The sequence below is a fragment of the Ornithodoros turicata genome, chromosome 2 (genome assembly GCF_037126465.1).
Source record: "Ornithodoros turicata isolate Travis chromosome 2, ASM3712646v1, whole genome shotgun sequence".
Lineage (NCBI taxonomy): Eukaryota > Metazoa > Arthropoda > Arachnida > Ixodida > Argasidae > Ornithodoros > Ornithodoros turicata.
Window position 1 is genome coordinate 105,979,668 of NC_088202.1, and position 21,828 is coordinate 106,001,495.

The 21,828-nt window shown below is 45.2% G+C and overlaps 1 protein-coding gene across 1 annotated transcript in view; it reads left to right on the forward strand.

Moving 5' to 3' along the window:
• LOC135385917 (protein artichoke-like) overlaps positions 1-21,828 on the forward strand; it is a 230,301-nt gene that overhangs the window by 104,158 nt on the left and 104,315 nt on the right. The window contains exon 2 of the mRNA XM_064615542.1: positions 19,421-19,451. The gene's annotated coding sequence lies outside the window, so the exon portion shown is untranslated. The remainder of the gene's footprint in view (positions 1-19,420; positions 19,452-21,828) is intronic.

Genomic DNA, 21,828 nt, shown 5'->3' on the forward strand with positions numbered 1-21,828 from the left:
ATATTCTTCGGTTGACGAGCAGAGCCCAGATAAGTTGTTCTCTGCCTGAGCAATGGACCGCTTGACGAAAAGGGAAGCCCGCGGAAGGCCGTCGGCCTGGTGGCCCTTGGCGTGGTAGGATACAAATGGTGATATCTTGAACGATGGTCGGGTAAGACTCTCTTGGATCGCCAGCACGTCGAAGTCAGACTTCCGCAGGAGGAGCTTAAGGTCGGCTTGTTTATGGGTAAGACTTCTGGCGTTCCATTGAAGGATGTGGGGGAGGAACACCCTCCTGTTCCTTCTGTCAGGCATAATTATTATCTAGAACAATTGTTAAGCAGAGGGCGTGACGATGGATTTAGTTCCTGTTGGCAGACACGAGCAGGGGCGCAATCACGGTTTCCAATTGTAGGATCGATTGGATTTCAGCTAGAACGGTACATCTGGGGACGGCTGAAACAATGGCCCTCAAGGCAGCAAAGAGTAGCTGAATGATGACCAAGGGCAGATCTGCACCCTGTGGCCGGTCTAACGCCTTTTGGTAAGTAGGCGAGGAGACGGCTGGGAGTCGAGGGGAGGTGGGAGGACCCCTATTCTTCCGTTTACGGATCTGTGGAGGCAGGCTCTCTTCCGTCACCGAGACGACTGTGGGGTCCAGAGGAGGGAAGTCAGTGTCTGCCCAGATGACTTGCTGAGGAGACGCGTGGGGGCTCTTAGATGGCAAACAGGCACCTGGGTTTCCTGGCTTGGCCGGGGACATTCCATGCCTCTATGTCTTTGGCTTACTCGAGCGCTTTGCATGGCGGACTTTGGCTTTTTGCCTCTCTGTAACTACTGTTGGAGCGTGAACTGATGAAAAGACGATGAAACATGATAACAGCCAAAGAAACTTTCACACACTTCAAACAAACACTTCAGTGCGATAGCAATGTGGCAATGGAACTTGTCTCAGTTATTGACTCAGGAAAACAAAATAGGCAAGATAGGGTTAACAAGCGGGCTACATGGTTAGGGGAAGTTCAGGAAGATCCCAAGCAGCACAATGTACTGAAAGTCGAGTGCAATAGGGGTGGACGGTATGTGTCTTATCAATGTTTTTTTTTACTTTCGGGAGTCTATTCAAGGCCTTCTAGCTACCCGTCCACCCCTATTGCACTCGACTTTCAGTACATTTTGCTGCTTGGGATGAGTACACAATCTTATGTGGCTCATCTCATAGAGTCAACAATACAAACGTGGGTATACTTTATCTGCATACACCCCGTATTCCTTTTGTTGCACCAACAGTATCGCGTATGATACGATAAAATCTCGCGTCACGATAACGCACCTTCTTACCAATTAAACGCAATACACAACTAATATTACTTCAACTCTGCACGCATTCCAAATGAACCATCTATGCGCACATCCTCTGGAACATATTCAGCTTTACGGGCTCATTCCACGAGCTGTCTGTACTGTGTAGGTAGCACATACGCAAAGAAAAAACAAAATGTATGGCTAACGCTAGCAGTTATAAAGCGTAAAACGTCTTTTTTATTGTCGTCCTTATCACGTATTGCCGTCTTTCTCCGGGAGAATGTGACGATGCAGTATCTCCGCAGGTCGTAAAAAAGAACTTACTGGATTTCTTTTTACCACAGCGAGTCTTTACCATAACGAATGCAGGTGCGTTTATAGTCGAGAACTAAGAAAGTAGCCACCATCAATTCATGTCACGCTACTACATTTTATAAAAGGAATATTTTTTGGGATATTCTCCACTACACGATGCAAAAGATACAGAAAGTGCGGTAGGCCGAGTAGTCGTAAACTCGTTCCACGTTTCTGTTTTTATTCTATTTATTTATTTCCCTACTAGATCTATCACATCTCCGTAGTTTTTCTCCTACCACCATCATCATCATCGTTCCGCCTGACAATGAAAAACCTGACATGCCTGACGGATATGCAGAAGATTTAATTCCACATGTGGATGAACATGCCTGCATTATTTGCTGCTGAAGGACATAATACGAGCAAAGTAAATGTCATTGGATCAACAACCTTTTATTTTCAGTTGCAGATGAAAAAAATTGACACCGATGAAGCATGCTTGCTGGGTTCAGCAGAACGATCCAAACAAACTGTACTGCTTCGGATGACAGTAATTCACAGCCGGAATAGATGGTGAAAGATAGAGTACAAGGAAGACCATACAAGTCTCGGTCAGCCCTCCCCCCTCCTCGCTATCCAACAGCGTTAGAAATCGAATAGGGTTTTTGTAGTTTCTTTCTCGTATCCTGGTTATCGGAGCTGCAACGAAACTGATCCACCCGTGGAACGACCCTCCCTCGTCACAATGGCGAGACTGCCCTTCTCAATGATTTGATGATTACTTGAAAAGCCTGCGAGCTTTGTATGAGACTCATAGAGGCTGCCATCGAATTCCGCACACTTCGCGCTATACCAAATCCATCCTAGGGCTTCTTCAGATTTTTTGTCTTGTTGGGTAATGGTCTCTTGACGAAATGGGAAGGCAAGCAGGATAAGAAGCCTCCTTGAGAGGGTTCGCTATATATATATACTTGCAGGTTCGCGCGCACAAGTTGACAAAAAGAGAAGAACCATTCGTAAACGGATAGGCACTGCTCATTCCTTTTCGTTTTGTTTTTATCCTACACTGTGTGTTCGGTAAGAGCTTCTGCGCCGGGCGTGAGAAAATGTATTTCCACAGCAGCAAGCATTGTAAGGAGCCTCGCCTCCGCAGAACAAGCTTTGCCGCAAGGGCGCGCTGAAAACCTTTTCTTTTTCTTTTTTTATTGTAAGTAGATTTACATTTCGAAACACCAGAGCACATATCGATAGGACAAAGGACAAAGTAGTGGGAAATATTCTTCTAGCGACAGGTGTGAGAGATTGGATACCGCCACACGCAAGGCTTACAAGTAAACTTACACTTCGCTGCTCTAGACGTCTTTTATGTTTTTTTTATCAGCATAGAATGTAATTTGATAGTCACCTATTGCGGAGGTGGAGCAAAATAGTGCGTTATTTGCAAAGTTATGTGTGCTTCACAACGTGGACCGTTTACTACCAACCTGCACATTCTAAACGGTGGCCTGCTTCGATGTATTATTTCAACATTCGGTTAGCATGCTTCTTCGTCTACCGTTCGTTTCCTTTTTCTTTACCTTTCGCCCCGAGTGAATAAATCTACCTCCTTATTTTACAAAAGCTGTAGGCCCTTTTCCGCTGCTCGACGAATCATACAGAAAGTGTACTGTGTAGAGTCCGTCAAAACCAAGGGCCTATGTTTTTCAAACGTAATTCATGGTTAAAAGATAGATATTGACAGATGCCAACATAGAAAGGTAGATTGGAATACAGGGATTGGAAAAGAAAAAGTTTGGGCGAAAAAATCGAGATTCGAAAGAGAGTTCGCGAGAGAGTGCAGAGTAGTGGTTAAAATCGTAACTATATAATTAGGAGCGAACGTTTCTTTGCATTACTCACCAATTTTCGATCTTGGGTGGGATTCAAGGTATCTGCATTACTTTTAATGAGTAATCGCGAATTCACCGTAGGGCTGTTCTAGATTCACGATAGCTCGAAGTGCACAGATTTTTTTTTCGCACAACCTCCTTCCCATTTGATGTCTAGTGAACAGAGTTCGTCAAAGTATACGACTCAATTCCGTAGACTTTAAGTATATCTTGTTCGGTTTTCCCTTGTTCCCATCATGACCATCATCATCATCATTTATCGTATTGCTTACTTGCTCTTCCCAGTGTGTGCAATGACGGAAGAACGTTAAAGCAATCACATGCGACAAACCAAACTATGTGAGAGGCAGCAAAGTATGGCACCATCACACAAACGCGTCTGTTTTATCATGTTGCTGGATACGTTAGCACGACGATCATTGGACAGACGACAACACTTTATTTTGGTGGTGGTGGATCGGACGTTTTCTGCGCGACAGGCGACACTCTACCCCAATGTCAAAGGTAATGTGGTAAAAATGTAAAATGTAAATATATAGTACGGGGCACCCGGCGAACGAGCTTTGGTTCATCCTTTGCAAGCATAGAACCCGCGCCAATGTCCGTTGTCCGCTGACGTGAAGCCTCGGGTTCTATGATGCGTCGAAGAACGGAATGGCGGTCGTTCTCCAGCATTGCTATACTGGTCCTTATGCTACAGGAAAGAGCGACGCGGTCAGCCTATACTCATTCCCGACAACTCCATTGTGGTCGGGTACCCACACGAGTAAGACGCTGTAACCTGCTTCGTAGACCTTGTCATTAACACATCCACTACAACGGTGGTGAACGATCACCGTATGGATGTGTGCTCAATAGCTTGCACGGTCGATCTCGAGTTCGTGAAAGCTGCCCATACATGCACGGGTGCCAGTATTCACTGTGTATTGCCATGACAACAGAATAGCACATACAATAGAATAGAAATAGAAATAGAAAGAAAAAAATGGAAACGTAGGTCGCACTGGTGCGACCAGCTGTTCCAGGACGCTTGACGTGTGGAAGCACTTAATGATTTAAAATCTTATTTCAGCACGTATCTCCTTGAAGTAGGCTGTCAGTGCACACAGCGCAGGTTGCTGGTGCTGCCTTGGCCAGCCCCCCAGTACCTTCTCAACACTAAATGGTCGGTTGTCAAGTTTCGTGAGGGCGTTCTTCAGAGTTCGCTGACTAGAGTCGAAGCGTCGCCAGGTGACCAGCACGTGCTCCGTGTTCTCCACAGTTCCGCAAGTTGAACAGTTCGGCGATCCAACGACACAGTCTATCTTATGAAGGAATGCTGCTGCGAACGGGACGTTGAGTCACAGGCGATGGATGACGGACTCTAACGGCCTTGGCATCTTCGATGGGAAGCAGTAGGTGCAGTTGGGGTCGATTCGCGCGAGGAACGAGTGATTCATGACGTCGCCTGTCCACATGGTTTTAGAGAGGCGATTACGTAAGGAGGCCAGCAAGTACTTCGCATCGGATTGCGTGAAGTAGATTTTATGAATAGTTCTTTTATGGTGAGCAATTCGAGCAGCCTGGTCCGCCTTCCCATTTCCACTGATACCGCAGTGCCCTGGGATCCACTGGATCATGATGTTGTGACCCTTTGTTTCGGCATAGTTGTATGCTGCGATAACACTGTAGACGACCGGCGCAAGTGAGGATGTCGTCGAACCTTGCATTGATTTGAGGCCAGATTTTGAGTCAGAGAACCCATGAAGTCGGGGTTTCTTTTGACGCTATGTGTAGGAGAGCTTCCTCGATGGCGAAGAGAGAATAGCATATAGTTCCGCAGTTGTTGATGAGGTTCAGTGTAAACGTCTAGAAAACAACTTGTCCCTGTTTTCCACTTTAAGAAAGGACAAATAATAGTGCGCGTAATTCCCACATGCACACGTCCACAGTCCACGTCCGTCAGTGTCTCGGCGCACCCTCCCGGTGTTTGCACTCTATTTCGCGGGAGCACGTAGTACCTTACCAGAAACACCACGTAAGAAATAACTCTAAAACGAAAAAGCGAAGCGAGACGGGGTCAGAGTGAAAGCTGCATCCAGCATGCTTTGATTCCAAAGAAAGTAAAAGGCAAGATACAATGATTGAAGGGACGCCGTTCCCCTTGCGAATGACGGAGCGAACAGCGCTTCCTTCCATTTCTTGTTTGCCTTGTTTTACACCTTGTCTATCTCGAACGCAATGTTCGACGCGACGTGTTCTGCATGGTACGCCTGATAGAGCTCATTCAATTTAGGAAGTGTTGCAGAAAAGGGTTCTTCCCCCATACGCTTTTCTTTTTGCGCATTCTGTCAGGATGTGAGCTTCCTGCAGCTATCAGAGCGATATTTCTCGCAGTTCGGATAATGTTTTCAGGATTCCTGTTTGTTGTCGTTCGGGGCGGGCGATGGTCATTTTGCATATGACAAGCCTTCAGTACGCTGATGTACAATGATAGCGAGAGAAGGCATAAAAAAAAGGAAGAGAAAAGAGAGCAAACAGTTCGAAAACCGAAATTACTTTCTTCTCATGGGGTGAATGTAAAGTATATGAAACTATCACACAACCAGACTGCGACGCAACAGTCAAGGGTCAGTTGACTGTCGACCCCTGAGCGGCGCCTTTCGTCGAAGACCGGGATGCAGATGTTGCCATATTTTGAAGCAAGGACAGACTCTCGAACAAGCGTTGGGCCAACATCTCCATATTTATTCTTTATAAACCAACCAACTAGCGTATCATGATAGCCCTTCGTGAGCGAACTCTACAACAACAAAAACATAATGATAGGGACATGGGGTGTTTCACCGCGGCAGTGCGGTACCCTACCCCATTGCACGTGGAACTGTACATGAAGAAGACGAAAGAAGAAAGAACAGTAGAAAACACGCGCGCACACTAAAGCGTCTGAAGCAACTTGGTGGAGGACAAGAAGTCCATGAGGAGGTGAAGAGCACTACTGACTACAAACCTGACGATGGAGCACAGGGTCTCCATAGGGGCCAATGAGTGCAGCTAAGTTGAATTGTCTTGAATGGGGTAGAAGTCTACGTCACGGTAGACAAATATTACGTACAGTTGACGTTCAGTAGTGTCACTAGTTTGCTACTCCTGAGGTCCACAAATATGTACTTGCTCGCGGAACGAAACAGTGTAGACCGCCGGCCTCAGAAACTCACTCGGTAGCGTCCAGACCCACTGAGATCAAGATTGCGGGTTCGGTCCCGGTCGAGGATGGTAGCAAAATGGCTTCCGTTCGACAGTCTATTTGGGACATTTTCTCTCCAGAAAAGTGCAGAGATAGTAAACAAGCCAGTTTTATAGGTTGGCATTGCCTCTGTAGCTGGGGCACCCCGAGCGGCTAAAAATAAAACAAAATCACGGTTACATACTTTTAACGCCATTCTTTAACGCCGCTTTTAACACCATTCAGAGGGCAGTGCGCAGTCAACTAGCTTCGCAGACGATTATTTTCGAGCTTGTATGCTCCACGCCTTCCAGGCGACATTTGAAGTCCCACTTACAAACACTGAAAAACACACACCACACAACTGAAAAACACACTGACTCACTGACTGCTTCCTCATCTGATAAGCTTCGCATTCGCAAATATACGTCTCCCTCTCATAAATCCAAGCGCTTTCCATATCCCCCACCCCACCCCCTGTCTCCCTTCTATCAGATCCTCAGCCGACGCATCGTAGCTGCGCTTACTAAAACTACCCCGGCAACATCCCGATGCACCGTATATAGTGACACATAGTGGACTCCCCACTCCAGCTCACTGAACTGAAAGAAAAAAATATATATATTTCCACATTCCTTGTCCCTATTGTAGATCACGAATGAACCACTTGCTTCAAAACTTCTCGCGTGACCCCTCCTGCATACGTTTCTGCAATCACCCTTCAAAATCAGGGGAAGCGCTACAAGCGACGACTTCCCTGATTTTATAGGGTGTAAAAATAGAAGAAAAAAATCCTCTGCGCTAGCGGAATTTAAAGTGTATAAACGAAGCTGGAGATGCTCAGAAGGACGGGTCAGCTTCTCGCAGACCATTATATGGGAAGAGACACGAAACACGCCATGAATAGCAAAGCAGCACGGCCATTTCACTGAGAACATCCCTATTGCCCCCCACCGAAATCGGGACACTCATTGAAATGCATTTAGCTCGGAACCTGCCGCGCATCGAATAAGAAGAGTCCTCTCCTTCGGAGTCCTCTTCCTGTGTGTGTGTGTGTGTATGAGATCGTTGGTGATGGATGTTTTCTCGAAAGGATAGTCGGTGCCTTCCCGCTCCATCTTCCCTTCACCTTAGAGACTTTGCTGCGACATGGAGGGGAGAATGTATTGTTTGTCTGGAGCAGCCTGATGGAACGACGGCCCCGAAGTCAGTGACACTAAAGAAAGCTTTCATTAAATACTACCGAAGACGATAGATTAAAGAGTACGGTTTCCCTTTAAAGTTTTAATTTTGTTGAAAAACATTACTGTCGATGAATCATAGTGTACACGAAGAGTGCTAGAATGTTTGGAAACCAAACTACAAGGCGTGCTGGCTATTACTTCTACTGGTTACGTTACTGGTTACTTCTACTGGTTCTACGTTGTACTTCCGTACAACGGATTCGAGGTGTAAAATATGTAGAATCGCATTTGCGGAATCCGTGGTGATATTTATATAAGTTGCCCCATCTCATCATCGTATCTTTATGTATGTATGTATGTATGTATGCATGTATGTATGCGTGTATGTATGCGTGTATGTATGCGTGTATGTATGCGTGTATGTGTGCGTGTATGCGTGCGTGCATGCGTGTGTGCATGTGTGTATGCATGTGTGTATGCATGTGTGTATGCATGTATGTGTGCGTGTATGTGTGCGTGTATGTGTGCGTGTGCGTGCGTGTGCGTGCGTGTGTGTGTGCGTGTGCGTGTGTGTGTGCGTGTGTGTGTGTGTGTGCGTGTGTGTGTGTGTGTGTGTATGCATGTGTGTATGCATGTGTGTATGCATGTATGTGTGCGTGTATGTGTGCGTGTGCGTGTGCGTGTGCGTGTGTGTGTGTGTGTGTGTGTGTGTGTGTGTGTGTGTGTGTGTGTGTGTGTGTAAGTTGCTCTGTTCTAGGCGTGAGGATAGGACTGGGAAGGTCACAGTTGAATAATTTTGGAGGGACACTGTTTGGGAGAATGGGACGATATTTTACAATTTTTTTTTATAAACAAACAAGCGGTGCAAAGGAAATACTGCTGTCTGTCCAGTCATGAAACAGTCTTACTGGACCCAACGCGAATGGCTTGCCATATGTGTGAATCACCCCAGGCCATAGTCATGATCTATTTGTCGTTGCCATATGCGTAACTTTATTTAACGAACAGACTTTTTGCACCTGCACAAATGTAGATTCCTACATGAAAGGTCGTGTGTAATAAAGAAGTAGACTTCACTGCTTGTTCTTCATCAGTACAATAAGCTTTTTGGACGTCGACTGTACCATTATAATTCCTTCTGCCACTTAAAATACAGCACTGGGGGTTCTTTTTTTATGTTCGTTGGTTTCTGAGGAGAAACACAAAGTATGCCTAATAGAAAATGGCACAGCCACGAAGAGCAAGCATACTGATGCATTTCCTTCAACTTCCATTACTCAACCGGCACAACTTATTACCCTTTCGGAATGAACTTCTCCACTCTAAGTCGGTTTGGTTTGGTTTGGTGTCGGAAAAAATGAAATTGAGAATGTGGCACACATGAAGAGAGCCGGGTAGCCATATTGCACGTATGACTGAGTGATTGAGTGACCGCGTTAATGTGATAGATAAGAATAAAGATGTTATCTTAGGTTGTTCAGAACTTTTTTTATTAATATTGACGAAACTACTGGCGAATGATAACTTCACCGTTCCGATAACTGTATTACCAAATATGATTTCTGATGAACATGTTTGACGTAGGCGATCGTTATGTAGGTCACGACACAGCTCGTCTCAAAGAGTGCGCATCGGAAACTATCAGAGGAAGTCCAGTACAGTGAGGCTTGCATCTCTGACTGTACGGCTGCAGGGCGATGCGCGGTACCAAACTAGTGTCTAATGGGGCCTGGAGGCCAGAAATCAAAGACCCATTAAGACAACCGACATGCTTTCCACTTCTGAAATCCTGCATTAGTAGAGGAAAGATGAATGATCCCTCTGCGCCATGGGACGCCGTTCCCTCTGCCTTTCTGCTCTCTCTTTCTCTCCTTCTTCGTCTCCACCACTTGGCAGTGTGTAAAAATTACGGAGTGCTTTAAATTATGCAAACGCGATAGAGCAGTTTTAGCACTGTCATTTGCTCACTACAGGCCTGACTGCTCACCAACTACTGCAACACTACTGCACTCGACAAGCGCTGCACGAATTTGGAATTCTGCTAGTGTTGAGCATGAATGGGCATAAATACATTTTTTAGTATTTACATATAAATACAAAATGCTTTGTTGAAAGAGGCACTTAAATACTCGGCATAAATACTTTTCAATTTGGGTATTTCAACACAAAATATTAATACAGTATTTAAATACCATAACTACTACCAAACATACTGTGAGGAATATGTAATCTGGAATTAGAGAAATAATGATTATCATAACAACAAATCAGCAGAGAACAATAGCATTGATTTGTTAGATTATCGTGGCGATTTTAATATTAGGAGCTTCCCAATGACTGCATCTTCTAGGTATCTTTTGTTCGGGACGGTGAGTGTCAAAAGGAGGTGTCTTCGGTCGACAAGACATCGTTATCGGGGAAAAAGCTGCATGCTGATGGGCGCTCAAGGCGGCTCTGTCTGCTTCTTCATTGCCGCTGATGCCGACATGTCCGGGGATCCACCCGATCCACCACTGTCCGCAACAGCAGTGAAAAACTGGCCATCTAAAATGGTTTGTGGCATGTGCATGCTTGCGAAAACACGGCACCCCTGCGCGGCTCCCCAAACACTGCTTTGCACATCTTACCGAAAGGTCAAATGCAAGGTAACTTCAGATATGAATCAGTATCTCGCGTATTTATAAAGTATTTACGAAAATAAATACTCCAAAAAGCGTATTTAAATACGAAATATAAATAGATGTATTTATATTTTGAGTACTATTTTAATTACAAAGTATTTACATACCGATCATCCCTGGTGTTGAGGCACAGAAACAGCGCAGCATACCTTTATTTTTTTCTGTGGTGAGGTCAAAGGATTATCAAACGGCCACGAAATTTTACAGAAGTTCAAAAAAAAAAAAAAAAGACGCGGAAACGTCTCCCTATGTAACAAAACTAGTGTTTGTAACTTCCCTAGAATCTGTTTCCGCGTCTTTTTTTGAACTTCTATATATATATATATATATATACTTTTTTTTTTGTTAAGGCACAACACAGCGGCTAGAAATCGGTATTTATTCTCAATGAACACCTGGGCTGTACTATACAGTCAAACTCAACCACAGAAGAGACAGCCCGAATATTACAGTACCTCAATCTGAAGATTACCTTACCTAACCTGCACCTTCGTCACTTCATGACTTCCCCTCAAAGTCTATCCTCCCTCCAGAAGCAAGTCTAGTACGACTCTTAAGCACGCCTTCTCCTTTTTTATCGTTACATACTCTCCTCTTCGGTTCATCCTTCCCATGCTTCCAATGCATTTTCTGCCATACCGATAAGCTGCCGCCGTATATCATGAGGCTTTTATAGACGATCCCCCTCTTTCTCGCAAACGATGGTGACTAGAAAACTCTGACGCCATAAACACACTTTTTATCAGATATATGCCTCACACTTTAGTGCGCCTGGCTTCCGTATGCGCTGCTAGTTGTCCAGCAGATAAATCATAGCTCTTAGCCTAGTTCGTTCCATTCAGTGTCTACACAGCTTCGCTTTCGCCTGGTCAAATGATGATCTATTCCATGCAGTATTGCATATACTACATATTTGCACTTATACTAAGTATCTGCCTTATACGGTGCGTCATTATACAGTGTGCTTCACTCGCATCCTCTTAGAAGTGTTGCGAAAGGGACACACACACATAAATGGGATGATGATGTGGTGGGTCATTCTCCGCGAAAGGGAAAAATGTGTTGAGTTATTTTTTAAGCAGCAACAGCAGCAACTGGATACAGTGTCCACTCTTGAGGAGTGACACCTCGGCCATGCTAAAAATTGATTTGTGACATGGGAGACGTTTCGAACAAATGGCAGTGGAGTTCTCCCCGAAGTCGCTTCAGAACACTTAGGCCCGGTTCCACCAACGCCGGTTAACATTTGAACCGGGATCAACGGTCCCTCAACTTGAATTTAACGCTTAACTTTGCTTCACTAAAGGGAGTTTTTGTCACTGAAACATTCGTCACGTCACAAACTAACGTTTGTAAAAAAGAATTGAGTGTTGACTTCAATTTTTAGCAACCCTTGATCTCGGTTTAAAGTTAACCAACGTTGGTGAAAAACCGCGCCTATACCCCCCCATCACATAATCCCTCCTGGTGTTCTCCCTCAATATATCCCGGATTCCTTTTATTTTTTATTTTTTGAGAGTGAGTGAGTGAAAAAGAAAACAAATTGAGAAAATCGGCATTACCAACGTGGAAGCCGGCTACTCCATACCACGTAAACAACTCAGAAAACATACCAATAGTCACACAAAGTCAGAACAGTGAGAAAAAAAAAATTTAGAGTCCGTTGAATCACTCACACAATTAATTACTACAGAACTAATCATAAAGGTTGGACAACGCACCACTGCCTCTAACCCCCTCGTTTTACAGGTCGTACTTTACACGATGTACGTGTCTTCATACACATACGCAGACACAGCGATGCAAAAGTTATTCCTCATTCTAAGCTATCTTCGGAAATGAAATGTGCCCATCAAGATAGGTGCTCACAAACTACAGATTACTTGGCATCTCCGTAGCCATCGAGATATTCGAGAATACGATACCGTGCGTATTTTTTCATCACTACCACAACCAATCAACGTGTCTGATCCTCAGTACCTCTACCGATATATTCTCGTGTTCGCTCTTTCACTGGCGTCATATAGCAGCAGCAACAGTTCTAATAGCAGGCCTTCCTGTATGACGTACTGCGCAGGACTTCTACTATCTAGGAAGTGTTGGTCCTACACGCCACTCGCAACGACGCTATGCCACTCGCGAATGCAACGACGCTAATATTCGCGGTTGGCGCAGTGGGACAGTTTTTAATTGGTCTTTTGAAAGTTCAAACGGAACACACATATATGTGTGTGTAGGTTCGAAGCAAGAGTAAGCATTGATTTTCCACGAACAGATCTACACACTGCCCTACCCCATGTCCTCCACCGAGGATGAACTCTTCGGCATCCTTGCGCGCCCTGGAATACATTGCTAGCTTGCCACCTGATTAAATGGGTTGTCCTCACCGACAAGCGTCCCTCCTCCTCTTGATGTTGTCCCGCTCCAACCTCATATAGGATATACCCAGCCTGATCATACAGACGTACAGCTGGCTCCGCGCCAATGGTCATGTTTTGTCCCCTCCAATGAGTCCCCGGTCATGTGGGCCTGTCCGGTAACTCACGCGCTGCCGCAGCTGCCACTCCTGCCACTGCATGTCTGCCCCTTACCGCTTCGGCTTGCGATCTATCTATCCGCCGCTGGTGTGCTCACAGTGCCCAAGTGTTCAGATCTGTAGCTGCCTCTTACAGCAGTCATATGCAGTCCTTCGACCCCTCGGTTGCCTTCTTCATTGCGTGTCACTGCACTCTCCACGAGCAATCACTTCTGCACCGCTTCCGTCCCAACGTTGCCCGCTCTCCATTGCTTCTGTACAAAATGGGCCAATACAGCTCCCCCTTGTGTTCCAGCTGTGGCGTGGTGGCTGATATTCCTCACTATCTCGTGCACTGCCAGCAGAACCTTCCCCAACGGCAAGCCCTCCGTCGCCACCTAATGCAGGTTGGGTGCAGCGCAATGTGCATGGCCACCCTCCTTGGTCCCGTTCGTCGGCCTACCCAGTGGGTCGTCACCACAGCCCTGCTCCGCTTCCCGCAAGATTCGGGCCTTGAGTCCACCCTCTGATCGGGCTTTCTCGTTCTATGTCGTGCATGCCTGTGCTGCTGTGACTGTGTTTTTTTTTTTTCTGAAGTAGCAAGCCGGCACCAACCTGGCTGACATTTCCTCTTTTTTTTCTTCTTTCTATTAAACATATCCCCCCCCCCCTCATAGCCACATTTGCTTCGCCCAGCGCTAACATGAAAACAATTCCCCCTCCCCTTGATTTTCATACTGTTCTTTTCCTTGCTTCTATGTGATTTCTACCTGCAACGAAAGCTGTGCGGATGTTCTTTACGGAAAATATTTAGGAAGGTTAATCTTTGGGCACTTTTAGCTGCTGAACGTACAGCGCGCTACAGCGCGAAGTACTGCCGTTTCCTCTTCACGTTATCCGTCACGATCTGCCGTGCGTCGGGAATGGCGTGCTACGTTTTCCTCTCTCTCTCTTTTCTGTTGTTGTGGCGACTTTTATCCTCCTTGTGTCAGGGCGTATCGTCTCAACTAATCAGCGTGTTATCATTCATTTAGATGCGCTTCAATCGATTTTTCGTATGGTTTTACAAGAAACATAACTACTACTAGCAGAGACGAATGTGAAGGAGCGCATTATATTCCAACCTGTTTAACATATTATGGTTCGAGGAGTCACTGTGTTGCGAACTCCTTATACAACATCAACAACAAATACACTCTACATGCAACAAATACATGTGACTATGAGCGAAGAAATTTGCCACATTTTGTGACTATCTACGCTAGGGCGCACTGGTTAGTATGAGATATGAAATGATGAGACGATTGGATGTAGGATGACTTGTGATATTACGTCCTCATCCTTAGTATGATACGGAGGACTCGTGGCCAGTTAATGTGCACAAAGGCGTAAGAGTCACAACATCAAACATCATTCCAAAGTGCTAGTTATTAGTGACGAATGTCGAAGCAATCAAAGGCTTGACTGCGCATTAAGGTCCCATTGCAGCTTTGCGACATCTGGTCGCGCCACCAGCACAGTGTCAATGTACGTACTACATGCACAGATCAAGTGAACCGCTCACATCTGGCTGGCCGGAAGTGATCGCACGCGCCAACGACACTCGCCGCTGAAGCGAATGAACCCGGAACGAAGACGTCCAAAGAGCACGCCATCGCTAATTCCCTCCAAAAAGACTCAGTCGTTTAAAACATGCAGGCTAAATCAGGATTTAATTAACGGGTACGATCAAGCGAACGAAAGGTGAATGCCGTTTTGTTTGTCATCCTTCTCTCTCTCTCTCTCTTCACCAAAGACTGTCTTCATCTCAGAACAGATAATGTGCCATTGTACAGAGAAAGAAAAAAGTTACTGGAAGGCATGCGCAAAAAAGAGCTAAGATACCTTCTTTTTAAGAAAATGATAGATAACGCAAACCACGCCTCCCTCTTCCCGACGGCGTTGTAAAAAATGGACAAGTTGAGATGTCAAAAAGGACTGGCGCTCTGAGCAAAAAGAGGGAATCAATAATGACTTACTTCTGGGTTCCCTGCTTATTGATCACAGGGTTAGCGCACACAGTGCGCTATCGCACTGGAACGTCACGCTGTGTGCAGTGACCTTTTTCCTTTTTTGGGCGATGGGCCTCATTGCTGTCGTAGATTCTAAACACTCGGCACAATGGGAACAAATGGCGTTTAGAGTCGTGAGGGACTGAAAAAAAATGGGTCCCGTTCGTTCGGATTCCTGATTCTATTCTCGGCGAACTAGAGCAATGACAAGAGTGTGAGGGACAGTTACATTTATTTGAGGCGTTGCTTCTGTGTTATTTTTTTTAACCTGTGACGTCAAGTGTGCAAGGTTAAATACAACAAACCGTTGAAAACAATTGTGAAAACAATTCGACGTGCGTCATTAGTGTAGTACTGTACGGCGGATGGTGAGCACCAACCGGAAATAAAAACGATGAAAATTGATTGATTGATTGATTTGTAAAAGAAAAAATTACGAATGAAAATTATTATTGAAGAAGTTTCACACTCATTGCTGTTATATAACATAAGGAAAACTTGTGCTATACAGGAAAGGTACGATGAAATGTAACACGCTATATGAACATATTGGTACAATTTGGAAGGAAGGAAGTGATTGGCTGCTCATTGCAGACCGATTATTCCCCCACTAGGAGAAAAAAAATACCAAAAAACATACATGAGCGCACCAAAGACACGCAGGGACTTCAAAATAACGGAAGCAAATCTCGACGACGGAACGAGTTAATAACTACGAGGATTTTTCGGGGTGACACGAACGGGCCTCGATAAAGTGACCTGAACTACCGTGTCTATACTTCATACACCTTGTTGTATTCGTCATATAAGACCTTCCCGCAGGTTGTCGTTTTCAAAGTGATTTTTAAATACGAATGAAGTACGATATTTCATATTTGTTATCGTTATGTATTCCTAGGAGGTTCTGCCGATGATCAGCGAATTACAAAATTGCGTAACTTCCAGCAAATGCATCACAATGGAAATATTGCTCCACATTCGTTTGCTCTCAAACAACGTAGAGAGCATTGTCATCCTAGATTACTGCGTCGCAAGAACATGATAGTCACCAAGCGCCTCGTGCGCGCGATTCCCGTTTTATGCGTCCAAGCCACTTACGGAAACGTTCTGAACTTGGAATGGGACAGGACAGCGCATTAACGATTTCTTCATCACTAGTTCTCAACCACGATTGGTTGTAAAATGGCATCCTCAAAGCGGAGGAGGGCAGGGGAGGGAGCTCGCACCGAAACACGGATGGTCATCTTCACATTTGCGTTCATCGTTCTTTTTCTTGTTTTCATGCCCAATAAGAGATAGGAAACGACACCTACACAGTAACGACAGCAATAACATGTGATTATTTAATGGCACTTTTCGACGTTTCTGCACTTGGAAGGCAACAAAGGAAGAAAAGAACTAAGGTGACGGTGATGTGACAAAGAAAACAGGAAAAAAGGACTAAGGAGTTATTAATCGGTGTCTCATAGTTTTGCGGATAAAACTCACTCCTTTTTGCAATCACACTCACGTTACCAGGTGTGTGCTATTTATTTATTTATTTATTTTCCTGACACCAAAAGTACACATAAGGCGTCCTTTTACCATGTGGGATTTCAACCAGCGCGCTCTTCACCTTCTGCCGTTGAAGTAGGAATTGTCATCATTTTTACATGATAAAACACAGAACAAAAAAAAAAAGATAATATACTTGCAACTTGAAGCTCTATCAGTCATTTGCAGTTCTGACAAATACGAATAACGCAGATACAGTGCTGGCACGATGTACCATGCGTGGAGCTGTATGCAATAGACCATATACAACATGCCTCTTGCTTCGAACAATGTTCTATCGGAGGAACATTGAAACATCGGAACAATTTTCTAACTAGGAGTATCCCGCTACACTTTAATCTCCTCTTTTATTTCAGTCACTACACAATGCTCGCCATATCAGCTGCTAAAAAACTGCAGGCATCTTGAGAACGATCTGCGATCGAAGCCTGTTCTTTGTAAATGAGTGCGGCCTAATGAAAAGTGGTCTCATTTCCGCGGCTTTTCTGAGACATTAAGAAAGGGCCAACGCGGTTCCTTCCTGAAAATAAATAAATGTCCCGTTTGTGCTTCATCCTTCTTTCTTTTGCGCCCTAAAAGGGGAAACTGTAGACGCTAGAGGGCGCGGAGTGGTGCGGCAGTAAAGGGAAAAGGAACTGAAATTACGGGAGCACAGAGAGCTTTAGCAAGAAAAGAGCGAAATCCAGTGGAGAATTCTCCTTCTCGGGAGAGACCCCGGTCTGCACAGCTGCGCCCAGTTTTATGCCGCAGCCAGCTGTTCTGTGGCCTGAGCCAGTTAGGTTTTCTGCAGACCTTAGTAGTTGCAGCCGAAGACAGAAAATCCATTTCTCCTTTCTGGAACGTTTCAACTGACCGTGCTCTATCGATTACATTCGGGAGGGGTGGATGTACCTACGCGTCTGCCCGTCTTGCGTGCCCCATAGCAGCGTCAAACGGCAAAACCGTAGCTGAAGGATCAGAATCCCCACTCTAACTCTATCTGCGGCGATCATATTTAGGGTTGCTGGATTTTTGGTATTTACTTTTTACAGCAATTCGACGTGCGTTTGCCGGCATTTATTTCGTATAGAAATCTGATTTATCGGAAACTATTTAGACTACGAAATAAATGCCCCAATTCCGTTGTTTCATATCGGGTTTATATCATTGTTTTAACGTTACGTTTTACATCGGGGCAAAAACTCACGAGTTGGCTTTTCCAGGTGAACAGCAGAATACAGAGAAACAAACAAACAAAGAAACAAAAAGATTACGTAATTTATTTATGCAGCAGGAAATTAAAAATCTCAAATCACAAAGGCGTAGAAATTACTGTACACACAGTACACCTGTGCTTAGATATGCGCGAAAGGACGACCATTTGCCGTATGGACGACCATAATGGCATTCTGTGGGCAAGCATAGCGAACGTACCCTCTGAAAACTCTTTTTTGAGGTCATTCGATAGAAAATCGTCGCCCATGACACCTTTCGCCTGAGAACATGAACCTGCCTGAGACATGGCACCTGAGAACATTTCCTTGCACGAAATTGGGATTTCCTTTTTCTGTCATTTTAGACAAGGAACGGGGCCGTTCCACGAAATTTTCCACTTCTACCGATACACTCGGAATGCAGTTCGCGAATACGGGATACTTTGTGGTTGTACAGCGGAATGTTATGAATGACATGGTACACCAAGCCGTGAGTAATGTTGAATTCTTCGGCCACGTCCTCGACGGTGACACACCGCGTTCTGTGTATGAGCCGTTCGACTCCAGAGACTTGTGTCCGGCATCGTCGAAGTGTGAGCTCGGCCGAATCGAGAGGCGTCAGTCAAACTTGACATGCCACTTTGGAACTTTTTGTGCCACTGGTACACCTGTCGAAGTGACACATATGCGTCTCCATACTGCATGCTTCAACATTCTGCGACGAATGCCCGTAGGTTTTTTGCCCTCTGCAGCGCAGAGGACACCGGATCACCGAACGCTACTCTTGCCTGGTACATGCTGACAAGCGGGCCGTCATATGGAAAGTTCTGTGGTCACGAGACATTTCCCATCAAGCCCCCATGCTTTCGTACGCAGATCGCCCTAGTGACCGGCCAAAACATATTTACAGCGCAGCAGTCTATCACGAGAGTTTAATTTTTGTTATGGCTAGATTGCTGTCACTTTTTGACTCTGCCTCGTACACAGCATTACATTACATAGCATCACTGGAAATAGCCGGCCCCATGAAGAGTTGGGCCAAGATCTCCACATTTTTCTTTTTTATACCAACCAACCAACGAACTGGAAATATGTGCGTATCTACGTTTCTTCCGGACATCTAGTCCAAAGCTTCTCCACCGGATACAATAGAGTGTTTCAGTAGATCGGAAGACGTTCATAATAACGTTTCCGAAAACGCGCTAAGTGTATCGCGTTAGTCCTTTCACGAGGCTGACATCACGTACCTAGGCGTTGATTTGACAGTTTCCTTCATCGTGTCATTTTCGTTGCGCCCCAATAGTGGTCGCCTTTGCGTACGTAAAGAATAGCGTAGTGGCCCTACGCAATGCGCAAAGCTCTGCTTGTGTCTTGCGCGTGCGCAGAACCACCAACGCTATCTCTAACGTACGCAAAGGCGATAGCGTACGATATACTAAAATTCACTAATATCTACGAAAGTCCGGTAATTTGACAGATTACTTTCATTTTCATGTTTAGAGTTATATTAGTGCTTGCTTTATTTCCTCGGGAATGCAAATATTGATACATGTGTTCTTTTTCGCAGGGGAACACTGGTGGATTTCTACTTCAGTAACGTAAGTAGAGTGCAACCACACATTTACGTACTTTCCGACAAGACAGCATCGCATTTTATCCAACATGCAGAGGAAAAGCCAACAACCACTGAAGGCCCCGACCCAACGAAACAGAAAAGCGTACCTGTGACGGTATCGAAGGTTACAGTCCCCATTAGGAAAATATAGAGCATAGCTCATCGATAACTCGGTCGTGAAATTTGGTCCCTACCAGTGCGTGCGAACGACCATCGCTGACGGGAAATATCGCAGAGTGAAATAAAATAACAATATCCAAAAGGACCATCTACTCTCGTTTCGAAAGCGAAGCAACAGCGGCAAATTCAACGCGAGAAGGCTCGTGAAATATATCCTGTCCGGCTTGCAAATGCAGCCGCGGGGGTCGTTACAGTTCAGTGGACCATCGGGAACCGAGAATACGTCGGGCAACAAACAAAGGAGCGACGGCTTCAATCTAGGCGGGCTTGCACTTTACGCGCTCGCGATACCTCACCCATGCCACGCGTGGTGGTAAAACGTCGAACTAAGAAAAGCCAACTTATTGCGACTACAGTGAAGGAAGAACAGAGAAGGGCTGTGAAAAATGGCCTTCTCCTCCTTGCCTTCTTGTTCGCCTCTCTAAAGGGCCTTAGACACCTGAGACGCAGCTTCTCCTTGCAGCTCCCGCCCTGTCGGACTATAAAGTACAGTCCTGTTGTGTGTGTATTGTGTTCCAGGGGAAGCCTGCCATGTTTTCGTGTAGGGTATCTGGTGCTTGGAGGAGGTTAGTGAAGGACAAGCCATTGATATATCGCGACAAGAGGACAGGGACTGCTTCTTTCTTCTGTGGGAGGTCGTAGGCCGTAGTAATCGAGGAGTGATGCACGCCCAAGATGGGGCGATGGGCATACTGAACTTTTTCTAGAACTGCGTTCTTTCATCGTTGTTTACGGGCCAATAGAGGCTTTTCATTTCGGTAATGTCCCCTGATGGTGATGATTGTTACGCTATGATGATTGTTGGTGGCGGTTGAAACGTTATAGTGGTATAAAAATAGGAATTCAAGTACGAAAATTAAACACAGTTGCAGAGCTCACTCTAGAATAAAGGAAAGAGCGACACGCATGATAACACTCCAAGCAATATCGGATGGCGACCCAATATGTTTGTTGATGTCATAATTCACATTGAACATGCCGCCTCCGAGAGCATGGGCAGTAACTCCAGTAAGCCACCGACGTCCGAATGGTCAATACCAGAATTCCTTGATATACAGAGTTTGGTATGCACTTAAGAATGAAAAATGGCAGGGTACAAGTTGCTTATAGGTACGCCGTCTTCCGCAGGGAACGTTAAACACGCTGTGCCGTGTGCTGAGATTTTAGTGCTTGTTAGGGAACGCTGACGTGGGCAAAATTAATCCACAGACCGACTGCTGTAGCGTCGGGATCATAGTTGTCGCGAGACGTAAATCCACGAATAATTCATGCTTAAGAAAAAGTACCCAAATAATTTCGTGAAATGTGTGACTCTGTTTCTCTTTTCTTTCTTCTTTTTTTTTTTCCCCGACTGTTGTCAGTCTGTTTGAAGTTGTGTTTGCTGAACTGGCGTATGAATGCAAGTCTACTACCAGCTGCAAATTTTCCTTTCCCTAACTGAACCAAACCAATCCTATCAACAGAGCGTCATTTTACACTCACTCGTTTGAAACTTTTGAACTACACGTTGCCCTCCGTCACTTTAAACCGTTCAGTGCAAGTGTCGTAACGGTTCGACGCCTATACGGGCGTCGTCATCGGAGAGAAGAGAAAAAGAAGAGAAAAACTACCGGGGGCGTTGATTATACTGTAGCCCCTTCGGTGGCTCAGTCGGTAGCATGTCCGCCTGTTGATTCCAAGATCGCGGGTTCAAACCTGGCCGAGGACTATGGCAACTTGGTGGAAGGGTACAGGTTGCACAGACACGCCCGTCTTCCGTGAGGGAAGTTAAATGTGGTGTGCCGTGTGTCGAGATTTCGGGGTACGTTAAAGAACCCTCAAGTGGGCAAAATTAATCCACAGACCCGACCACTGTGGCGTCGCTTATGATAGCAGTTCTCTGCCTTTACGTCTCGCGATGTAAAGCACCGAATTATATACAGGGTGGTCCACCAGCCATCATAGAAATTCATAGTAAAAAACGTCATCCCTGGAGTGACATGCGGTCAAGAGTTTTTTTTCTGCCAATAACTTTTGCCACATATTGGGAACATTTTTATTTCATTTCAATTGACGGAAAGTTAATTTCTTGAATTGAACTCCGAAATTTCCTAAGGCAACCTAACGTTTTCTTTGCGGAAATGGGTTCCACGTGGTCATTTTACTCAGTATAGCACATAATCCCACTCGTAATGAAATGG